Source organism: Rattus norvegicus, chromosome 5 (genome assembly GCF_021556685.1).
Source record: "Rattus norvegicus strain SHRSP/BbbUtx chromosome 5, alternate assembly SHRSP_T2T, whole genome shotgun sequence".
NCBI lineage: Eukaryota > Metazoa > Chordata > Mammalia > Rodentia > Muridae > Rattus > Rattus norvegicus.
This window is the reverse complement of record NC_141538.1, coordinates 160,349,498-160,374,000: the sequence shown is the minus strand read 5'-3', so window position 1 is coordinate 160,374,000 and position 24,503 is coordinate 160,349,498. Positions and strand designations below refer to the sequence as shown.

The 24,503-nt window shown below is 51.5% G+C and overlaps 1 protein-coding gene across 4 annotated transcripts in view; it reads left to right on the top strand.

The window, feature by feature from the left end:
- The first annotated feature begins 42 nt into the window (after positions 1–42).
- Tmem51 (transmembrane protein 51) overlaps positions 43–24,503 on the top strand; it is a 50,047-nt gene continuing 25,586 nt past the window's right edge. The window contains 1 exon segment of one of the 4 annotated variants that reach the window (NM_001109273.2): positions 43–464. The gene's annotated coding sequence lies outside the window, so the exon portion shown is untranslated. 4 annotated transcript variants of the gene reach the window in all.

The following is a 24,503-nucleotide window of genomic DNA, read 5'->3' as shown; positions in this document are numbered from 1 at the left end:
CCAGTAGGAGGCGCTTTTGGTCCCCAGCCGAATTCTCTGACTCCCGGGCTGCCCAAGGACTTCTCAGGCCTTTAACTTCAAAGAGCTGGGCGCGCACCCACGAAGCCACCCAGGTCGGAATTCAGAGCTGGCAGGAGACGCAGATCCGTGCCTGGAGTCGTGGGGTTCCTAGGCAAACTTCCAGGCAGGTGAGGCGCCCTCCCCAACTCCAGGCGGAGGAAGAAGCCAGCCTGTGATTCGCTGGAAAGTTTTCTGCCAAGCCGGGAACGCGTTCCTTAAGGGGACACTACTGACTAGGGCTCAAAGTAGCGATCCGGAGAGCGTCCGGGACACCAGAGAATGGGGAGCTGGCGGAGAGCATGAGCTGAGAGGTTGGGAAAAGTTCGCTTCCTTCCTCCTTCCAGGAGTCTCGGGTGGAAAGGAGTCGGCGCCCTGCGCGCACAGGAAGGTGTGTTTACAGACAGGTGAGGTCGCCGAACAGGGACTCGCAGCTCCCATTATCCCGCAAGTGGCCCCCTAGACAGCCATTTCCCAGGCGCAGAGTGGGAGGCTCAGGACCCTGCACTGCGTTGCGCAGCTCCGCCCCAGGGTCCGGGTCCCCGCCTGGTGGCGTAGGGCGCAGGGTGGGCAGGTGGGCGGCGCCTCCTGCGAGCGCCCTCGGTCCCTCCCTCCCTCCTTCCCTCCTGCTCTCCGCGCTGTGGGCCGTGCTGGCTGATCACCACAGAGGTCCCTGGGCCGCGTGCCCACTCCACGCCGTGCTCCCCGGCTCCGGCTCCGCGACCCGTGATTGCCTGGGGTGGGGGTGTCGCGGAACCCCCAGCCCCGGGCCTCCGGACAGAGACCCGGCGTGGCTCGCTGCCTTCGGGGTGAGTCTGCGTCCCCGCACTGAAAAGTGTGCGGTAGGGCCCGAGTTTGGTATCTTTGCGTCCCGGAGCATCATGTCGGACATGTTCCTCAGGGGACTCTGGGCCCCGCACCCTCAGCAGCCGCACCCGGCCGATGTGGGGTACTCCCGCCTCCCCGCGTCGCTCTGGCTTCGGCCTCGGGGGCCCCCTGTTGGCGGGGACAGGTGGCATCCGCTTGTGTCTGGACAGAGGCACCTGGGCACTGGTGCTTTTGAGAGGAAAGAACTTGGATAGGGCACTGAGCCGGCCGCGTGAGCCCCTGTCCTTGTAATGTGGGAGTGGACACTATCTACTCTTAACTTCCTTCTGACTGTTACCGCATTAAGAAGCAATGAAGGGGTGGAGAGCCAGGGGTCCTCCAGGATCCTTGGTTTCTTCGCCTGTAAAATGGGAATGACGGAGCGCTGGGCTGAAGCTAAGCATTCACAGACCAATGGCCGTAGGTAAGATACAGGGTGCAGAGGAGAACAAAATACCTATGACACAGTAAGTTTGCTCGTAATTGGTGTGAGTGTTGGGGGTGCATTTGAGGAGGGAACACCAAGTCTCATTATCACATTGGCCACTTTAAGAGAGAAATTTTTTTCTCAACCACAAGGTAGGAGCAGGAGTCCTGTCCTGGAATCTGCAAGGTGGTGTGGGTTGCTCCTCTGATGGTGCATGTGGCCCTGAGCTAGGTCCTTGGCCAATATGGGAACTTAGAGATGGAAGTCGGGAGCAGAGTCAAGGGGCAGGACCTAAGTAAGCTAAGCAGGCTTGCAGGGGAGGGGGATCCCCACCTGTCCCCTCCAGGACCTCCTCTGGTTTTTGTTTTGAAGGATAACTTGAAGGTTGGTCTCAAAGGTCAAGCAGCTTCCCCACTGAGACCTGTCACTCACGGGTCCTTGGGAGAGTTACTCCTTTCCAAAGATCTCCCTCAGAAATGATCAAAGATTTCCCCAACCCAGACAGAAAGAAAAGGGTAACTGGAGAGAAAGAGAGACTGGTGTCGATTCTGTTGGTCATTTGGGCATCGACCACGACTAGGCCTGGCCAATCAGGAAATCAAGGAAGTCAGTGGTAGATATGACAAGGGTTGTGTGAGGGAGAGTGGACAGTCCCCTCACCCCCTCTGAGCCTGTCTCCTCCTCTAAGATGGGAACGCCGACCTCCTAGACTTCAGTAAGGCATCGGTGGCATATACTCTGTAGTTAACATATTAGTGGGCTTAGAGAGAGAAAAAAGTGAGGACTGGTGTAGTCATCGAGATGTCGGCATCCCTGGGGACAGGAGAGGAAGATGTCGGAGCGGATGAGATGACAGGAACAATAATGTGGAGGTCTATAGGTGTGGGAATGTGCTGGGTGGGGTTCCATTCGGGTAGTGTGAGTGGGTTTGTGAGTGGGTTGAGGGGAAAGTTAAGGTCCAGGGGTTTACGATGAGATGGACTGGACTGGCAGGGGTGTGTGGAAGCATCCCACGAAGTGAGCAGAGGTAGATCAAGCATTTTGTGTTAGCCAGGAGCTGCTGAAGGTGGATAGTGTGGACACACGTTCTATTCTAGGTCTTAAGGCAGGGGAGTCATCTGATCTTAAGGTTCAGATAATTCTGGCGTGAGGGTTGGGGGCTGGGGTCTCAGGGATAGAGTACTTGCTTGTCATGTGTGGCCCTGAGTTCTATCCCTGGCACCAAACAAGTCACGGCCGAAACGACTAGACATTCTTTTTTTTTTTTTTCTTTTTTTTGGAGCTGGGGACCGAACCCAGGGCCTTATGCTTGCTAGGCAAGTGCTCTATCACTGAGCTAAAGCCCCAACCCCACGACTAGACATTCTTAAACTTAATTCAGAAAGACTTAATTCAGCCAGGAGGAGGCAAACTGGCTCTGGACAGTAGAGACACTGAGGGGCACTGGGTAAGGGACCATACAGGAGACAGGGATTAACTTGGGACCTTCACATGTGACTGACGATCGAGGGCAAGATTCCTGAACTCCATGGGAGGCCCAAAAAGCTGCTCTCTTTCCCACCAGAGAGTCCACAAGCTTCCAGGATGTTGGCCGGGCCCGGACTCTCCAGCTGTTGCTTGGGTTCCTGATGTCACAGGTTCAGGGCCTTTCTCTGGCTACAGTGGGTACAGAAGAGGCAGCTCCTGCTGATGTCCTCTAGGAGCAGCTTGGCCTTTCAGGGTTTTATTGGGGGGGGGGCTGCAGATGTACAGCAACATATTTCTGCATGTTTGCCCTTCCCCATTCTGAGGCTGGCAGGGAGCCTCTCCCATCTCTTGTTGTAGCTGCAGATCAAAAAGAGATCCCAGGGCGGGATTCTAGGGAGTGAGAGGCGCTGGGAAAGTTCCAGAAGCTTCTCTCCACGGGGTGTGAGGAATCTGTATCTGGCCTGCTGCTTCCTTTCACTTTTATGGCCAGTGCCCTGGCACTCGGGGATACATCCTGCACTTAGCAGTCTCAGGAACACCCTCTGTGTGTCAAGTCTCTCGTTGCCTAGAGCCAACTGGAGGATTCTGTCGTGAGGCAGGTAGAAAGGGGCTTCTAGCCATCCGAGCGCCACACTCACAAGTAACTCAGAAGGACCGGAGACCTGTGCATGCACACTAAAGCCCAGACTCCCTTCTGGGGTCCTTCATGAGATCCAGAGGGGGTGTGGCCACATGGGGGACAAGTTGTATGATTTTATAGTTTCTGGGTCTTTCTGGACATTCCATCGAGTCCTACTTCTCCCCAGCCTGGACAGGTGGCACAGCCTAGCCTGGCCTGACGGTGTCTTTTTTTTTTACCCAGCCCTTGGCGCCAGGCCTCCTCTCCTGGGAGCTCTTGTTTGGTTTTCTTTCCCTGCCACAGGCCAGGCTGCCCTGACCACTTCCAGATGGTCCAAGACAGGGGCCAGAAATCTGACAGGTGGGTCTATGCTGTCCCAGCCACCACACTGTAGGTTGATTCCTGAATCCCCTCTCTCAATCCCCCCGTCCCATCTCAGAATGCCGGCTTGCCATCCGCTGTTCAGCTGTTCACTCTGGCTCCGGTCTCCCCTGGCCTAGATTTACAGGCTCAGCCGCCCTCACATTTGCATGCCGGTCACTTCAGGACCCAGGGTGTGGGAACCGGCAGGGGGTGGCCTTAGCTTTAGAAGTCCAATCTCCTATTCTTACAAATGGGGAAACTGAGGTCGGAGGAAAGGGAAGGACATGTCTGAGATTAAAGCCAGGGCCAGATTTTGATGTTCCCAGTTCTGTCTTGGGTAATTTATTGTTTTATATTATTTTATTTTATTTACTATTAGTGTGCGAGTGCAGGTGTGTACATGCCAGAGCACGTGTGTAGAGGCCAGAGGAAAGCTTTTGGGAGTCAGTTGTCTCTTCTACCTTGGTTCCTGGGGATGGGAACTCAGGTCATCAGCCTTGGCAGCAAGCACCTTTCCTGCTGAGCCATCTCACAGGATGTCTCTCAGGGTCCTTCTGTTTGTCTGTCTGTTGTGGGACAATCTCATGTAGCCCAAGCCAGCTTTGAGCTCTGTATGTAGCTGAGGGTGGGTGGCTTCTGATCCTCCTGCTTCACCTCCTGAGTACAAGGAGCACAGACATCCAGCACCACACCCAGCTTAGGAGGGCTGGAGCTGCGGCCTCTCCGGTTTACCACTTTCAGATCCGGTCTGTTCATTGTCACCTGGGAGGGAGCTGCCGGTGACATGTGTCTGTCACTCCCTCATCCACTGAGCCGTGCAGGTGTCTCTGCCTGCAGACTAAGGGAACCCCTGCTTCTCCAGATGGCAAGCACACACATGCTCTGTAAGGACAGGAAGCGACAGTGTCGTAGACCCAGCGACACTGGCTGTAAGGCTGATTGACCTTACCCTGCAGTGCTGCATCTGGTTTTGCCTTCTGAATTATTACACTCTGAAGGGACAAGTTTCCCCCTATGAGTTCTGGCATGCTAGACTCATGTCCTTCTACACAGTAGCCATCAGCAGTTCAGGAGTCTGGCTTTTAGGGTCAGTTCAGTCAGGAACACTGCCTTGATTCAAATTCTCTAACACAGTTCAAGGTGCACGGGGCTTCGGGGTCCGTGCGTCTGTGAGTGTTAAGGAGACGTCTGTTCCCCATGAGGTCTTTAGAAAGAGGAAGCTGGGCCTATGGATGGGGCTGGTGGGAGCCCAAGGTCACACTGAGGAAAAGTCTAATTTTAGCTGTGTTCATTTTAAACCAACCAGTGATACCACCCCTGGCCCCATGGCTTTCCCAGACTGGGAATCCCTCTTCCGGCCTCTTCACATGTGCACTGGCACACACATACACAGAGGCATATAACATGTGCACAGACATACATACTTTAAAGATTAAAAAAAATTTCTTTTTCCGGAGCTGGGGACCGAACCCAGGGCCTTGCACTTGCTAGGCAAGCGCTCTACCACTGAGCTAAATCCCCAACCCCAGTAGTATTGTATTTTGAGACATGTTTTCTCTATGTAGCCCTGGCTTACCTGGAACTCTCTATGTAGACCAATCTGGTCTCAAACTCACAGAGATTCTCCTGCCTCCATAGTCCTACCATTTAAAGGCATGTGTCACCAATTCTAGCATATTTTTATCAATTTTTTAAAAATTTACATTTATTGTTATTGTTTTTGTTGTATTATTATTGTTAGTGTGTATGTGAGAGAAAGAGAGAGAGAGAGACACAGAGAGAGACACAGAAAGAGAGGGAGAGAGAGGTGAGGTACACTGGTTCCAAGAGAGAGAGACAGAGACAGAGACAGAGATAGAGACAGAGAAAGATGGGGTGCACTCATTCCAAGGTATGACTGCTGAGATCAGAGGACAATTTGCAGGAGGTGGTTCTCTCCTTTTGCAAAGCTTGGCTTCATAGTGTATATACCCTGGATTCAGAAGTTCCCTTTTAAATAATTCAGAGACCTTCAAAGTAAAATGTGTCACCAAGTGGTGCACCATCAGGTTTGGTCTCACCGCACCTATCTTTGCTCACTGAGCCACGTCTCGGGCCCATGGGAAGTCTGTGTGTGAGTGTGGTCTGAGTCAAGCCGCACATGTGGGTCTCTACAGTGAGAGCTCTGGGCATTCCTACTCTGGGCCACTGGCTTTTTATGTTGTGGTCCTGGGAACTCAGGATTCCTTGGACAGTTCCCAGAGAGCAGCACAGGCTTTGCAAGGACGGAGCTCAGGGGTGGGAGAGAGGCAGGGCCAACAGGAAGGAGGAACTGCTTGTAAATGCTCCAGATATACCCAGGCTGCTGAAAGATCCCTTTTAAGGGATTCAGAGACCTTAAAAGTAAAATATATTACAAAGTGGAGAACCAGTCTTTACACAGCTTCCTCAATTCTTCGTAGAAGAAACAGAGGCAGGGGGCGGGCGGGTGGCTGCCAGGCCTCACTCTGATGAGTGTTTCCAGGTGGAGACAATGATGGCGTTCCAAAGGAGGCTAGGCAGTCAGTGTGAGGTAGCAAACTGGCCTGGACCCACATCTGCAGCACAGACCGGACTGGCTGAAGGCCACACTGTGTGTGCACACGGACCAATCTTTGCAAAACCCCACTGCTGTCTGGCAGCAGTCCTGCTTATAGTGCTGACACAAGGCGTCACTCTGTCAGGGCTGAAGAGATGATTTAATGTTAAGGGCACTGGCTGCTCTTGCCAAGGACCTGGGTTGGGTTTGGTCCCCAGAACCCACATGGCAGCTCATAACAGCCTCTAACTCCACTTCCAGAGGATCCGACGTCCTCTTCTGGATTCTTTGGGTGCCTGCGCACACACAGCACACACATACAAGTCAATTAAAAAGAAATCTGTTTCTAAAAGCACACATGCTTCAATGGGAGCACTCATCCAGCACCCAGGCATAATAACCCTACTTCCTGTTCCATTTCTACTTCCTCTTCCTCCTCTTCCTCCTCCCCCTCCTCCTCCTCTTTAATATTCTCTTTCCTTTTTGGAGACAAGGTCTCACATATCCCAGGCTGGCCTCAAACTTCCCAAGTTGCCCAGCATGACCTTGAACTCCTGAACCACGTGCTATTCTGGGATTACAGACTTACCCTCTACACCCATTTTAGGTGGGGCTCTGGCTCAAACACAGAACCTTGTGCATGCTGGGTGAGCTGTACTCTAGGGAACTATACCCCAGTCCTTGTCTGTCTGTCTGCCTACTTGCCTACCTGTCTCTGTCTCTCTGTCTTTCTGTCTGTCTGTTTGCTTGCCTACCTGTCTCTCTGTCTGTGTGTGTGTGTGTGTGTGTGTGTGTGTGCCTGTGTGTGTGTTTGTGTAGCATGTGTACCTGTCTAGTACTTTATAGATGACAGACAACTCCCCAAGACTGTCTCCCTGAACTAAGAGGACCAGGACCAGTTAACTTCACCCAACAAATGTTGGTGGAACCAGAACCCAAACTTCCCAAGGTGGGCCAGTGCCTTTGAGATCATGGTCTCATGTGATATACAGTTCTGAAAGTCTCCCGAAGGCTCTGGTGTGCTCCGTGCAGGAGACTTGATGTGACCGCTGGGACTAACCCTGGGCCTTGCATATGTTAAGCTCCAGGCCTAAGTACTCTCGGTGGAAACTTCTGGGTGACCAGCTTCTTCTCAACCTCAGGTCTGGAGAGGGGCTGAGAACTGACTTAATCCTTTTTCCATGCGTTCCCCTGCCCCCACTGTCTGGCTTGAGTAGGGTGTGGACCTGAACTGTTGATATTGGTGGAAGGCATGTGATTTGTTTGTTTGTTTGTTTTGTTTTGTTTTGTTTTGTTTTGTTTTTTGTTTGAGACAGGATTACAGCAATCTGAAGAATCTTCAGGTCTTTAGTACCGTGAGCCACTGTTTACGGTTGGGAGAAATGGGTTGGGACTGCTCCTGGGCAACTCGTGTTTTCAAATGGTCAGCAGTACAAACGGTTGTCTGGGTTCATAGCCCAAGCCTCGGTAAGAATATTTGCATAAACAAATTGATAAACAAATGCACCGGTACAGTCCTTAGTGACAGTCTGTTATCAAGAGAGGCAGCCCCTTCCCCCCAGGGATGCCGCCTATGGTCCTGAGGGAGTCTTAGGTGAATGTTCCACTCGGTTGGAAACTGATCAGGGGATCTGGGACCAGGAGGGAGGAGGGGCTAGCCCAAACTCAAGAGTGCAGGAAAGAGCTTTATTTTGTTTTAGAGACAGCACCTCACGTGGCACAGGCTAGCCTAGAACCGTACAGCTGATGATGACCTCGAACTCCGAGTCCACCCGCAGAGCCCTGAGATCGCACGCCGGCACACCGGCTTGCTGAAATGCTGAGAACTGAATCCGAGGACCTCGCTCTAGGCAAACATGATACCTACTGGTCTAGGTCCCCCAGCCTGAGGGGAAGGACTTTAAAGAACTGGAGTCTGAGTTGAACTGGGAAGGGGAACGAAGCCACCTAGTGGATGTAGCATCCTGTGCAAAATTCCTGAAGTAGTAGAGTTAAGTTCGTATGGGACCATAGAGCTGCGAGGGTGGGGCGGGGAAAACCTACAGAATTTCCTTCTACCAGTTATTTTAGTGGTGGCAGTCCCCCCCCCCAAATATTAAAATTAGAGCTGCTATGCAATCCAGCAATTCACTTCCGGGTACAGCCCCAAAAGAATTGGGCTCAGAAGAGACATTTGTACCTTGTGCTCCCAGTTGTCTGTGAGAGCAAGAGTGTGGAAGGGATGTTCACTGGCGAATGTGTAAACACACAGAGCGTGGCCCAGACAACACATACCCTTCAGCCTCTGGCACACGTTACCTGAGGACTTTATGCTAAGAGACAAAGCCTGGGAAAAGGCAAAAGGGGGGGGGGGATTGGTTCATGGTGGGCAGAGCTTACTGGGCAAACTTGAGGACCTAGGCAGATCCTTCAGGCAGAAGAGTGGATGGATTGGTTTCCATGGATAAATAGAGGGAGACCTTGAGCTACCCTGTGCTGGGGAGGGGCTCGGGTTTTCACAGTGTGACTGCTGAATGGATGGGTGTGCTGTCTGTCCACGACGGTTGGCCTATGACGAGAGGGTCCTTAACGCCACCACCAAATGGCCTGCTTAAAACTTGGTAATGAGGCTGCTGAGATGGCTTAGTGGGTAATGAGCTTACCTAATAATCCTGACCGCCCCCTACCCCAACTCTACCCCCAGAGCCCATGAAAAGGCGGAAGTCACAATGCTGTCCTCTGACCTCCACGGGTCAATAATATTTTAAAAAACTTGGTAGGATAATGGAATTTATATCATAAAGAGCAAATGGGATGGCCCAGTGAAAAATTGGGGTTGGGGGGAGGACCCAGAATCATTTTGGAAACACGGCTCTGTACTCATTGAATTTTCTTGCAGATCAGCGTGACTCTTTCTTGGTTTTTGAAGTTCAGGGCACACAGGAGAGGCAGTTCCTGCCTTCGTGGAGCTGACGCCCAGTCAGTGAACTAGGGAGCAAACCGTTGAGATTAGTAAACTAGCACCACAGACAGAGCTGAGCTAGCCTTTCTTGCTGCCTGCACACAGACCCAGGTGGCTGTCCCAGTTCTCAGAACTGGCCTCTTCAGAGACCCTCTGCCCTCCATCCTCCCTACTAATGGCCGCTGCCCAACCCTGGACTCAACCCCAGGCCTTGGTCCCAAGAAGCCGCTCTCTACTTCCTCCTCCCTGCTCACCCTGGTCAGGGAAGTCTGATGAGTTCTCACTTCCTGTTTTCTCTGCTCTTCTGCCCAGAATGTCCAAGACCGCAGGCATGCATGCTTGTGCTCCTTCTCTCCCCTTCCGTTCCTTCCCCCCTCCCCCTCCCCCTCCCCCTCCCTCACCCCTTCTCTTTCCCTCCTCCTACCCCCTCCCTCTGTCTCTCTGTCTCGCTCCCTCTCAATGCAGAAAGGGTAAGTAAAGATATGCACTCTGCTTTCTGATTTTGGGTGCGAAGCCATCAGCTGCTTCATGCTTCTGCTGTGACCTCCGGTCCATGATGGATTGCACCCCAGAACTCAATCCTTCTTCTTTCCACCATCTTAGTTAGCATAGTCGATCACAGCCAATGGAAAAGAAACAGGGTCTCTTTACACAGCCCAGGCTGGTCCGGAATGTGTGGTCCCCCTGCCTCTGCCTGCTGAAGGTTGGGATTAGAGGTCTGGGCCCCCATGGCAGACTCTCAACCTTATTTTTACCGAGCACAATGTAAACGTCATAGGAAATGGTGGCAAGAAGGGAAAGATCATTTGCATGTTCGCTCTGGCCCCAGCTATGTGTAGTTGGCTGAATCCTAGGATGCGGTTCCCATGGATACAGAGGGCATCTGCTCTGACCAGATCTAAGTCACGGGCGTTATGACCACTAAAGCTGTGGGATTTATCTGGATGGCTCGGGCCTTCCCGGCGCCATCTTTCACCTCCGACAGTCTAAAACAGCGCAGTATATTTGTTACAGCTCCTAAGTGTCTTCTGGTCCTTCGGAGTTTTCAGACTTTCCCCCAACTCCCTAACCTTGAAAGCTAGGACCGGTGCTAGCCAGTTCACTTAATGTAGCTGTCCCTCAAACTGGGCTTGCCTGATGTTTTCTTAAAACCAGTCAGGGCCTTTCTGGTTCCCGCACGGAAGCAGTGCTCTCTCTGCACTGCATCAGGATCTTTAGGGGAACCACGTGACATTTTTCAGCCATGACGGCCTTGAACAATGGGTAAGTGGGTGTCTACCAAGTTATTGCAGCCCCTCCCCCTCCTTGGCAAGGGGCTTTCAACATGGTGGCAAAGGTAAAATTATACAGGAAATGGGTGCCAGATTAGGCTTCTGAAATTAAAGCATTTGGTAATTAAAGCCCAGTTGGTAAACTGAGGCACTCCTGGAAGGATTTGATCTCTGAACACTCACAGTCGCTCTCTAGGTTGGCAGGGGAAAGCTGCATGCTCCTGCCCAGGCATGGGATACAGATGAGTTGTCACTGCCCAGTGGGCACAAGGGGAGACGTGGGACAGCATTCTACCTGAATGTGTCGAAGGCCGATACAGACTGCACCATCGTCTCATAAGAGCAGAAAATGTTTAAAAATTTTTTTAGATCTATTTATTTATTTATTATACATAAGTACACTGTCGCTGTCTTCAGACACACCAGAAGAGGACACCGGGTCTCATTACAGATGGTTGTGAGCCACCATGTGGTTGCTGGGAATTGAACTCAGGACCTGTGGGAGAGCAGTCAGTGCTCTGAACCGCCAAGCCATCCCTCCAGCCCTGTTTTAAAATTTTAAGTGAATGGGCAGGTAACACGGCTCAGTGGGAAAAGGCATTTGCCTCCAAGCCTGATGACCTGAGTTTAATCCCAGAGATTCACAGTGTTGAGAGAGGAAAAAAAAAAAAAAAAACAACTCTGCAGGTTGTTTCCCTGACCTCCACACGCATTATGACATTTACACGCCCACATATACACGTGCACGAATATACACACAGTAGGTAAGTAGGTGTAACAAAACCTGAAGTTAAAAATAATGTGGGCACTGAGAGTGGGGCTCAATTGAAAGCGCTCCTCTAGCATCTACTAAATCCCGGGCTTCATAGCCTGTGCTACACAAACCAAATGTGGCAGAGTGTGCAGGTTATCCCAGGGCTCAGGATCAGGAGTTCAAGGCCATTCTCGGATACATAGTGAGTTTGAGGCCAGCCCGGGCTACATGAGACCCTGACTCAAATTCAGGAAGGAGGGAAGAAATAGAAGGTGGTGCTTCTGTGTGTTCAAGGTTCCCTAATGTAAATCGTTAGGTATCAAAGGTTGAAAAGTTAGATCCCCAAGCACCGGGGTTATGGCTCAGTGGTAGAGGGTTTGGCAAGCATGTGAAAGGCCCCACCCCCACCCCCAGGACTAAAAATATCCCAATATAAATATTAGGTCTCAAGCCATGTTGTAATAAGATTGTATTATGGGGAGAAACAAAGAGAACGCATGTTTTCACCATATACAAGAAAGTCGGGGGGGGGGCTCCCAGATCTAATCAGTAATTAAGGACTGCAGCGTAATTTTCATTTTCTTTCTGCCGGGCTAGATTTACTAAGTGCTGTTTAATAAACAAGCCTTGTTCGGTGGCTAGAGAAACTGTTTTCTTCTTTTAAAAAAAAACCTCTCCGTTTCGTTGTACGTTCTGCACAGGTTACTACCAGGGTTGGGTGGCCTTGTGTACAGGGCTTGATGAATATTCCCCCTGCCTCCTTTTGGATTCAAACTTCAGTCCCCTTTCAGAGGCTTAGAAAGCTGAGGTAGTGAGCCAACACTCTCCTGAAATCACCTGCCTCTGTGTGTTTGTCTTTAGATACAATGAATAAACTTGCTTGGGTTTGGCCCGTCCCTCCAGCTGGTAATACTGTTAAGGAGATAAACCAGCTCCTTCCTGTCCTGCATGGAAATTTAAGGGTCCACAGAGAAGGCCCAGCAGCGACCATCTGGAATCCTTCCTGGTCTTAAGTCTCTGCCTACCTGCCCACCACCAGCTGGGCAGAAATCTGGCCTCCTCCTCATGGCTAACCCCTCCCTTCCCATCACAGGCCTGGAAGGAACAATGGCTTGTGTATAGTTCCTAAACAATGTTTTATTACAAAATTACAAAAGTTGTGTGTGCACATGAAACAGTCAGTGTCGAAGGCTACCTAACCCTAACACTAAAAATCCCTGTTTAATATCTGAGTGTCAACCAGAGGTAATCAAAGTTCCTGACTCCTCGCATGCACTTCCTGAAATCCTCTCTCCACTTAGGGATACTTTAAAACGCTGCCTTTACCCGATCTCACCTGAGCTCCTGGTAATCAGAGCAATAAAATATTGCAGTTATCAGGAGCGCCTCAAAACCGTTGAGTCACTCCAAACGTGCACTAACTCATATCCGGGTCCTAGATCCGTTGTAAGAACCTGGAATTAACCACCCAGCAGTTTTAGGCCTAGACCTCCACATCTGCATTTCAGAGAGACAACTCAGTAGCTTTCCTCAGACACTCCAAGAGGTCTGTGCACGCAAAGAGCAAGGCCAGAACCAGGCAGGAAGGCCTGAGGAGCAAGCTCACATCCAGGGAAGTAGGTCGCCCTTGTGCTGGGGTGACCTCCGGACTTTTTACCGGTGGTTTGTATTTCTCTGATTGCGGGGCAGAGAGGCCGTTGATGCAATAGCTTTGTCCTAGGTGAGAGGAAACTGCGACTGCTACCTCAGAGCTGATGTTCCCAGGCCTCCTCAGCCTTCCTCGCCCCTCGCCCTGACTCACAAGTGTGGAGAATCCACTGGCAGCGGAGAAAGAACACACGTGGCTCGCTCTCTCCCGGGATGAGCTGGTTACTCGGAACCTTGAAGAGGCTTCCTGTAAACTGGCTGAACACGATTCAAGAAGTAGTTAGGGAAATTCCTGGACACAGAGCCACATCTGCAGGGGGATGAAAACCAAAGATGTTTGGGGACCGTCCTTAACAGGACTGATATCTGGAGCAGCTGGAGGAAGGTCCTTCCCATCATCCTTGGGGATGGGGAGCTATTGAATGTTTGGGACAACCTTATGACTAGTGGGGAAACTGAGGCAGGGGGCCATTACCCACTGTACAACGACCCCACATCTCCAGAACCTTGGTTCTTTAGACCATAACTTAAATAGTTGTAATTTAAAGAGGGATGGGAGGGTCTTGGCTCCACATGGTCATTTTGGGACTCCTGTCCCCTCACTTTCAGTACTATCTTTTTAAGGGATTGACAGAATAATATTTCCAGCCAGGCCATTTGTCTGCTGTGTGGTGGGCCATTTCTCGAGGGAGCTAAGTGTGGCCAGCCTGGGCTACATAGAGAGACCATCTACCAGAGTATGGAGTTCGGGGAGACTCCTGGGGTAAAGAAGTGGGAGGGGTGATTCATAGCTTGGGGGAGGTGACCAGAGTCGTAGGAAGTGTTCTGCACACCCAGTATCGAGCTTCTGGGCTCCTCAGGGTGCTTGTGTAAACACGGCAAGGTCAGCATGAACCAGGGGTGCCGTTTTTTGCTTTCTGATCCCAATATTGATAGGTTATTTCTCCGACGGTGAAATGAGCCAGTTCAAGCCAGATTAGATTATATTAAACGCAGGTTTATGGGAAAGCTGCACTCAGTCGAGTTCACTGGCCCCAAGGATTGAGGCAGGGGAGTCGCCATGGGAGTAGGGGGAGAAAGAGAGAGTGGGGTGCTTAACAAGAGAGAAGAGAGAGGAGGAGAGGGAGAGGTAGACAGACAAATAGAGACAGAGAGTGCTCAAAATGTCTGGATTATGTTGGGAAGAGCCTCTTGGGGAAGGGCAGCCCAGCCCCTGGAAAGTTCAGTGTTGGGTTGAGGGCAGAGTATGGCAGATAAGACTGAAGGATGCTGGGAGAACCTCGAGGCCAGGTCCGCTTTGATATGTAAAATATGCACTTCAGTCCCTAGTCCGGGGGTCCAAAACCAAACAAAAAGGTCACATGCTGGACACCAGTGCAGTTCTGTGGCTTTACCAGAAGCAACTTGCAAGTTTCTGTAAAAAAAAGAACCTAAGTATCGTCCTCACAACTCACACTCTTTTTGCTCCACTCTTGCTAACAAAGAACCGCTGGGGCCCAGCTCAGCCAGCCAACTCCCAGACTCCGTGCTCTTTGTTTGCTAAATTGGCTTTTCGTTACCTTCCCTCACAGTGTGAATGCGTGTGCGTGTGGGGACATGTAGATGAGCCACGGCTCATGTGGAGGTCAGAGGACAACTTACCGGTGTTGGTTCTCTCTTTTTTTGGTTCTTTTTTTTTTTTTTTTTTTCGGAGCTGGGGACCGAACCCAGGGCCTTGCGCTTCCTAGGTAAGCGCTCTACCACTGAGCTAAATCCCCAGCCCCGTGTTGGTTCTCTCTTACCACCATGAGGGTCCCAGGGCTGACGCTCGAGGTCAGGCTTGGAGGCAAGTACCTTAACCCCCTGCGCCAGCGGGAAGCCTGCCTTCGTGTTGCCCGCCAAGCAAAATGGGGAATTAGTGAAGTGCATATCGAGTAAGTGAAAATGCCCAGCCAGGTTAAGCATGTGCAATGTTGTTATTGTTGTTGTTGGGCGCTTGACTCTTCCCAGAAGCCATCCTGCTCTCTGTGGGGAGGGGGCTTGGCTAGATACCACCAATGAAGTTAAAACATCCCCCCACAACCGAGACACAAATCTCGGTCCACCCACATGGGGACATCGCACACTCATTATGGGGAGGAGACTTAGGAAGACATAGAAAGATGACTCCAATTGTTAAAGGGAAGGTTACGAAACTGCCCTGCTATTTTTATTTCAAAAAACGACATGAGTAGGGGTTGGGGATTTAGCTCAGTGGTAGAGCGCTTGCCTAGCAAGCACAAGGCCCTGGGTTCGGTCCCCAGCTCCGAAAAAAAGAAAAAAAAAAAACGACATGAGTAATAAATCTTTTTTTTTTTTAATTTTGTATCATAGACTGTGTTTGTGATAGGCATGTAGGGGTCTTGCGCACGACATGGGTTAAATGTAGCACAACTTAATAGATCTTTTTTTAATGTATTGTATGCGAGTACACTGTAGCTGTCTTCACACATACCAGAAGAGGGCGTCAGATCCCATTACAGATGGTTGTGAGCCACCATGTGGTTGCTGGGACTTGAACTCAGGACCTCTGGAAGAACAGTCAGAGCTCTTAACTGCTGAGCCATCTCTCCAGCCTGTGACACAATTTAAATATGGAGATCAGAGGACAACTTTGTGGGAGTCGGTTCTCTTCTGGGGATGGAACTCAGGTTGCCAGGGTTGTGAGGGAAGCTCTTGTGCCAGCTGAGGCATCTTGTGGGGACGGGGAAAAGTAAACCGTTTACCATTATGGTTCTGACAGTAATCGCTAATAAACTATGTGAGCTTTGCATGCCCTCTGTTCTCAGCTCTACTAAATTTCATACCAAGAAATATGTAGGGCTGGGGATTTGGCTCAGTGGTAGAGCACTTGCCTAGCAAGCGAAAGGCCCTGGGTTCAGTCCTCAGCTCCGAAAAAAAAGAAAAAGAAAAAGAAATATGTGTTACTTTGGATTACAGCAACATTAAAATTCAAACCTTTGTCCTAATAACAGTGGTGACCTTGGGCCAATGCTCAGCACTGCTAACTAGAATAATTTCAGGATTTTGTGAGGTCTAGGTATGATGGCCTGTAAGCCTGTAATCCCGGCACTCGAGACACTGAGACAGGAGGATAGACAATTTGAGGCCAGCATGGACCAAGGGTGTGGAGTGGGGAGGGGAATTTTTGCGAAGATGAAGTGAACTGAGTTCTGGTTGTGAGTTTTTTACTGTTGCATTTTTGAGAGACACAATCTCACACAGACCAGACTGGACTGTAATCCACTATGCAGCCGAGGATGACCTTGAATGTCTCCTCCTCTTGTGCCGACCTTCTCAGTGCTGAGAGGATATGAACCCAGGGCCTCTTCTAAGCCAGGCAAGTGTCCCTCTGCATCTGAGCTGCATCTCTGGACCCCATGAGCTTTTGAAAAGCTTTCCCCTGTGCTGAGCCTGCTTCTTATCCAAACCAGCCACATCCAGCAGCCTGTGGGGTTTCATCTCAGAAGGACCAGCGTTGTGGGCCCAAGAGCAACCTGGCTACCGTGGCATTCACTCTCTGCTCTGCCTCTGGACATAGTGGCTCGAAGAAGCTGGGCTCCTGCTTTGCCACACCACCGGGGGCTCCCCCAACTGTCGTCTGGTTTCTGTCTCCTGCACAAAGGAACAATTTGGTGTTCTGACATAATGACAAATTAGGACGATGGAGTCAGAGAGTAGAACCCTCGTCTATTCCACAGGGGGAAGGACACCTGCCTAGGGTGGGGTTGCGGATTCAATGTTCCAGTAGGGATGAGCTCAGCCTTACTGACCCAGGAGACATGCCACAGCTCAGGAATTCACATGACGTCAAAATCACTTTAAAACCAGTTAGTATATTCATAACTGGTGCAGCAGCCTCCTCTTTGCCATCCCAGAGCCTTTTCCTCACCCACCCTCTTCCGTGAACCCATTTCCAGTGCTGACCCGGCAGCCAAGGCCTGAGATCCGAAGTGCTCAGGAGGCTGGGGTTGAGCGTATTGGTCCAAGGAGCTGCCTGAGTAGCTTTGAGAACCCATCCCAAACTTCAAGGTGAAAGGGGTCAGGTATGGTGGCACCCACCTTCAGCCCCAGCATTCCCAAGGTGGAGGAAGACAGGCCTCTGTTCATTTGAGGCTAGCCTGGTCTACACATGGAATTCTAAGCCAGCCAGGGCTATATAGTGAGAGGCTGTCTCAAACAAACAATAAACAGACAAAAACTAAAACGTGACGAGGCCAAAGCTACATTACAGGGCAGAGTGCTTGCCTAGCATGGGTCAGACCCCACGTTCAACTCCCCAGTCTCCCCTTCTCTGAGAAGGAAAACCCCGACTCTCTCACAGCAAGACGGGTTGTCTGGTCCGGATGTGACCCATCTCTGTAACTTTCTGCCAAGGTCCATGGCAGGACCAGCATTCTTTAAGGAACTTTGTAGAAAGAGGTTTGGCCCAGTCTTTGCAGTCAGATATCAGCAGGCAGCCAAAGTATCAGAACTGTCAATCTCTAGCTGACTCCACCCATTTTAAACTTAATATCTGGCCCCCCACCCCCGCTTCATCTAACAAGGTCCATAGCCTGGCTGGCTGCAAACCCATTGCGGCTGAGTGCTGGAGTTACAGGCACTCACCACCGTGCCCGGCTTACACAATGCATATTAGACACGCCTCTACCATCTGAGCTACACCCTGCCCACCTCCGCCGAGCTTGACGATTCTGACGCCGTGAAAAACAGGGCCGTGGAGCCAAGAGGATATGAGTTACAGTTCTGATTTTGATCCTTGCTAGTTTTGCAGTCTTGGGGAAATGACTCAGGATTTCTGATCGGATGTTCTCTCCTTATCTGTAAAATGAGTATGGCTCCAGCATTCCTCACTGAACCAGCGCTGGTGAAGGCTGCCACATGCGCTCCGCTTCTGGTGTGTGAAAGCCGGTGTAGCCAACAGTGGACACCTGAGCCCAGAAGTGTCCAGGGCTAATGTCGACAGACCAACCAGTCCTTGTTGTCCTCTCAAGAGCCAGACTTGGCCTTGGCCCCATGTTTACATCATAAAAACCAGACTTGCTTTTCCTGACCTCCCCCCCCCCATCACATTCCAGACATTGTTTCTTATAAATATGGTTTGCTTGTTTCTTCTTTAGGCAAACCCCACAAACTCTGTGGTAAAAAAATATTTCCTGTTCAGACACTATACTCAGCCCACTGTGTTTGAAATCAGTTTGGTTTTGTTTTTTTAGTGGGTTTGTGTTGTTTGTTTCTTTGTTTGTTTGAATGAAGTAGCCCAGGCTGGCCATGAACTATGTAGCCAAGGATGACCTTGAACTCCTGCTCCCCCTACCTCCACCTCCCCAGCACTGGGAAGACAGGTCTGTCCCACCATGCTAATGATCTAACCCCATGCTGGTAGTCTCTGACATGGTTTTGCACTTGCTGTCTGGTGTTGCTTGACATTGCTGCCCCTGTGTTAGCCAGAGTTGCTGACCCTTCCTCAGGCTTATACCCCCATTGGATCAAAGCTGTGTCCCCGGTCAGCAGAGGGCATACAGTGAGACTTGGCTTTGCTGTGGCTCCAAGGAAGCTGTCAGTCCCGAGAGGCACATAGCAGCTATGAGGAGAAAGGCCACAGCTTGGAGGTGATCAAGGAGGAGGCTGGGAAGATGGCTCAGTAGATAGAGTGTAAGCAAACAACCGTGAGGGTCTGAAGGTGATCCCCAGCACAAGTGTGAAAGGCCAGACATGGTGGCTTAAGCTTGCAGCTTCAGTGCTGAAGAGGCAGACAGACCTCGGCCAGCCAGTATCGTCTACTTGGAGAGCCCTAGATCCTAGTGAGAGACGCTGTCTCAAAAAATAAAAAAGATACACAGCTCCCAAGAAATGAGATCAATCCAAGGTTGATCACACATGCGCGTGCAAATGTGCAAAGAGAGGAGAGAGAGAGAGAGAGAGAGAGAGAGAGAGAGAGAGAGAGAGAGATCCTTGTATTGAAGGCTCAATCTCTGGTCTGTAGCAATTGTTGGGAGGTGGTAAAACCTTTAGGAGATGGGGTCTTGTGGGAGGAAGTTAAGTCACTGGGGACATGCCCTTGAGGGGAGGATATTAGGCTCCAACCTCCTCTTCCTCCTGGCTTTGCTTCCTGTCTCCTGAAATAAGCTGTCTGTTACCTCTACCATGTTCTCCTCCCATGACGAGCTGCCTTACTGGCCTGAAGCACTTAGAGAGGGAGAGAGGAGGCTAAGAGGCCTTCATGGTTAGCAGTGGGAGAGGGGAAGGTACAGGTGGGGCTGTCCTATACCTCGGATGTGCCGCAGTCTTGCACTAATTTTCCTGGGAGGGAGGAAGGGAGGGAGGGAGCTCATACCGACCCACACTGCTGCTGCTTAAACCCGGTCCAGTGCTCTGTTCAGAGCGAGCATCAGAGGGGCAGTGATGGAGGGCTGAGGTGATGGGTGGTCCAGACTCTCCCAAAGTGAGAAGTCTCTGTGCGGCCTGTGAGGAGCCTCTCTGACATGCCCATGGCACAGGCTGACGGGTTGGCATAACTGGGTCTGGTAGCTGACAAAGGCTGGGTGAAATCTGGCTATGGTGACGTGAGGACTCAGTCGGGACATGGAAAACCCCAGGAAAAAAGAGCTTTGTGGAGAAGCAGTGAGTTTGGAAGACAGCGGAGTGTGCAAAGGGCAGGAATGGTGCAGGAGTGATGAGTTCACATGTCCAGAAAGACCCTGCCAGGAAGATGAAGAAGCCAGGCCAGACATGTGGCAACAGGGAGTGGTGGTGACTGTGGCAAAGTGGAGGCTAGACCCCTTCCTCGGGCAGAGCTGTGACTCACCCCAGGGCAGGTAGGACCAGTCAAGTTTGCTTTGAGTGAGCAGCGTCACTGTGTTCCCATGCGTAGCTCTCCCACAGTACATAAGATAAACATCACGCAACACCTCCAAGGCCAAATAAAAAGCTCTGGGGAGGGGTGTGCCGTCCCGGGCTTCCGGTCTGAGGTGAGGGTGTGTGTATGCATTGAGGGAGGAACAAGGAGGCGAGAGGGTGCCCAGAGTCACTCAGCATGCAAGTGTACGTCACCAGACCATGCTGCGTCCTGGCCCTATAGGGGGAGCATCTGGAGGAGTGTAGGAGCAGGCGGGGAGAAGGGGCGACTATGGGAGGCACATGGCGGTCACTAGCTTTTGTCACAGACGATGGGAAGCACTGTTTGCCAAAGGTGATTGCTTCATGAGAGGGCAGAGGCCTGAGTTGTGCCTCATGGGGATAGGTATGGAGTGGCTTCTCTAGTTCTCATCAGTGCTTCTGGTAAACGTTTGGCTCTGTACCGGATGGGAGAGGAGCTGTTTTACTTGGTTGGTTGGTTGAATGGTTAGTTGGTTAGTTGGTTGGTTGGTTGGTTGGTTGGTTGGTTGGTTGGTTGGCTAGCTGGCTGGTTGGTTAGTTGGTTGGTTGGTTGACTGGTTGATTGGTTGGTTAGTAGGTTGGTTGGTTGGTTAGTTGGTTGGTTGGTTGGTTGGTTAGTAGGTTGGTTGGTTAGTTGGTTGGTTAGTTGTTTGGCTGGCTGGTTGGTTGGTTGGTTGGTTACACCTGGCGAGGGGTACCCTAAGGCACACTAGAGCTGGTACCATACATGCCTGGGTTTCACACCCTAGCTGGTCATGATCTTGAACAGAGAGGAGTTCTCACTGGTCCCACTTAGCTGGGCCTAGTTCACACTCAAATGGGAACACTGACCCTGCTGGCCCGAAGGCCCACAGCCTCTTCTGTCACTGTAGCCTCAGCCTTGAGTCTCAGGTTTTTGCTCTGTTGAGACACATGTTCCCCTCAGGTCCCGGCTTTCTCATCTGGAACTCAGGGACTCAGGTAGAAGGCACCAGCATCCTGATCATTCCATTCAGCCCTGCCTTTGTGTTTGGTATTCCCTACTCAGCATCGTGCAGTGACACAAGGGACTCCAGAGTTCTTAGGACACCCAAGACCTAGGGACAACTGTATCTCCATACTCAGTCCTTTATGGGACAAAATCATTTTGTCTGATCATGAAGTATATGGTTGTGTGGTGCGCACCCAGGTGTGCTTTTTGAGGTTGTTGTTGTTGTTGGTGGTGTCTGTGTCTCATGTAGCCCAGTTTGTCTCCAAATTAAATAGTAGTCAAAGCTGGCCTTGAGCTACTGATCCCCCTGCTTCCACCTCCGAAGTGCTGGCATGTGTGAACCACCTCTGGCATGAGTTTTAACAACACAAACTCCAAACATGGCTGCCCCCATTCTGTACAGCCACTATATGTCCAGGTTTGTTGGGCTGTTTACTTCCACCACGGGGTGACGGTTCCACCATGCCCCGCAACTCTGAGGAGGGACCATGTGCAAGACCTGCATGGCTAAGGGGGGTCAGGAGCGGGTTAGCAGCCCATGCGCACCTGATTAGGGCTCTGACTTAAGTGCAGGGACCTTCACTACCCCTGCCAGCCAGTGGCAGCCATTGTTGGAACTTGGACGGAGCAGGTTTTTCAGGATGAGTGTCTTTGCTGGCATTTCCAGTGGTTGATGAAACGAGATCACTTTTAGTGGGTTAAGGACCTTGCCTCAGTCTGATGACCTGACGTAACTCCTCCAGGAGCCACGCTCGCACACGCACGTGTGGACACACACACACACACACACATTTACTTACAATTTAAAAATTAAAAATAAAGCTCTATACCAAAAAAAAATATGTAGCCCCTGAACACTGAACAGTCACTCCCACACTAGTGTCTGGTGACCCGTTTGTGAAGGTGACCTTGGGCCAGAGGGCAGGAGACAGGGGAGCCATCTCACGCCTAAAGGGAAGGCTGCTGCTGTCCAACCATCCCCTGTGACAAGACACCTGGACATCACAGGGCAACTTCCCTGCAGAGCCTCTGTCTGCTGTCTCCATACACAGTGCAGTCCTGGCATCCAGGGGCCCTGGCACTGCCGTGGGCACCATCTGTTTTCATAGGCACCCTTACGACGGTCAATACTGTGCGTTTGTCAGGATGTAGGATCACTCGTAGATGTCTGAGGGGCTTTCTAGACTGGGTTATTGAGGCCAGAAGAACCACCCTCATTGTGGGTCCACTCCCTGGGCTGACTAAAAAGAGGAAGTGAGCTGAGGCCCAAGCATCCGTCCCTCTCCGCTTCCTGACCGTGGGTGCCATGCTGGTTCACGCTCTTCCTGCCATTCCTTCCCCTCACAGTAGACTCTTGAACTATGCTGTGAGATAAACCATTGGGCTCCTTAAGATGCTTTTGTGAAGTATTTATCCCAGCAGCTGGAGAAGTAATGAATGCAGACCTCCTCAGGTCTGGGAGCTGAGCCGCCCTGGCTCTTGGACGGAGCCATCATGGTGGTGAAGCCCTAAATGCACAGCCCCTTCAGAGCTGTTCAGGGGAGAAGGGTGAAAGCTGAGACTTGAGAGAAGATGCAGGAGAGAGGTGGAGACCAAAAGGGAGAGGGGGAGGGGGAGGGGGAGGGGAAGGGGAAGGGGAGGGGTGGGGGAGGGGGAGAGACAGAGAGAGAGAGAGAGAGACAGAGAGAGAGAGAGACAGAGAGAGAGACAGAGAGAGAGACAGAGAGACAGAGAGATGCTCCCAGGGTCTCCTTTTATGTGCAGAAGCTGAGCTCTTTGACTGGCTTGGAACACCTCCCTCACAAAAGGGTGTTGGGGCCCTGCTGAGGTAACCATCAGACCCTGTGTTGTCTTGTGGCCTGAGTCCCCCGTGACCAGGCTGAAGTCCCGCTAGTTAGGCAGCTGCTGGAAAGGGCATTGCAAAACAGAGACAAAAGGCAAGAGTGAAAATACACCGGTCCCTTTTATTTGACCCTGGATTTCTCTGGCTTGGTCCTAACTTCCTTCTGGTCCCTCCTGCACCATCTGTGCCTACAGTCCACACTCAGCCAACTCACGAGTCTCCTCATGAACCCACACTGGTGGGGGCCACGTTCCAAGGCTTGGTGAGCATCAGGAGGCTGGCATGCTGCCCAATTTCCCTGCCTCTCATAAAGACATCCTCAGATAATAGCAGAGGCTCGAATTACTGCTCCCTCTGCTCCCTCTGCTGCCTCTGCTGCCTCTGTTCCCTCACCCCCATCTGCTGCCTTAGCTACTAAAGCCTCCTCCTATACCTATCCTGTCCACCCGGTGCTATGAGCTAGCATCAGAAATGTACCCATTCTATGGACAAGCAAACTGAGGGTCAGCGAGGTAATACGATGTTACCTCTCACATTGCTGTGACAAAATGCCTGACAGGAGCCACTTAAGGAAGGAAGAGTTATTCTGGCTCACGGTTGGAGGGGACAAAGTCGATCGTTGCTGCCAGGTGTCTGGTCTCCTTGTATCTGTAGTCAGGAGACAGAGAGAGGGGTAAATGCTGGCACTCAGCTTGCTTTCGCCCTTTTATTTAGTCCTGGACCCTAGGACATTCAGGGTGAGTCTTCCCCTCTCAATTGAATCGCTCTGAAATCTCCCTGATAGACACTCTCGAGGATGAGTCTCCCAGGTGACTCTGAACCCTGACTTCAGGCTAACAATGAAGAGCGGCCAGAGGACACGCCCGGATTCCTGTCAGCATTGGCTCTAAGCTCTAGTGTCTCTGCCGCTAGCCTTGATCCCCTGGAGGCCACTCACTGCTGGGTGTAGAGGAGGAACGAGAACCATCCACTTTAACAGCGTACTTGGCGTCTGGACTGTCAGAGAGAAAGGCCTAAACCCTGGGGAGCCCTGGCCTCTGGAATGTTCCTGTCTCCATCATCTCGATGGCTTCTAGCCCTAGTGTGAACAGCTCACCATTAGTCAGAACAAACCACCCAGGTCGGCTCGGCTTTCACAGCCAGAGAGAGCAGTAGCGTGACGTGACCCGGGACCATTCGGCAGCAGAACTGATACTGCTATGACCCAGACCCTCTGAGGTTATCTCATCTGGACCAAGATTGTACAGACAGCAGACTGGCGGGTCCCAGCTCATGGGGACTGCTGCAGCTCCTGGAAAGACCCTTAAAGACCTGCTTTTCTTTATGTCCCAGTAAAGCCTGTCCTGGGTGTTTGTCAAGAAAAACACAAATACCTTCTGTGCAGGCCTGCCAGCGCCATGCTCACTGTAAAGCAGCTGCCTGGGGAGAAGCAACCAGCACTGTAAGGAGGTGCAGGGAGAAGCAGCCAGCGCCAACAGCTGTAAGGAGGTACGCGGGCCATGGGACAGCCATAGGATGGGCCACAGCTCTTTGGGACCAAGCGGCATGACACCCCATGGGCAGGAAAAGAGGGTCCCCATAGGAACATGTGCTGTCTCATCCTGTTTATGGTGACTTCTTGTGCATCTGGAAGAGGCACGAAGGGGCTCTTGAGGGTGAGAGAATTGTTTGTCTATCACTCTCTCATACACACGCACGCACGCATGCGCGCACATAGATATATAGGTGTTCTCAAAATTCATCCAAGGGCTGTGCTTATAGCTCGGCTCTCCGAAGGCTTGCCTAGTGTGCACGCAACCCCGACTTCCATGCCCTGCACCCCA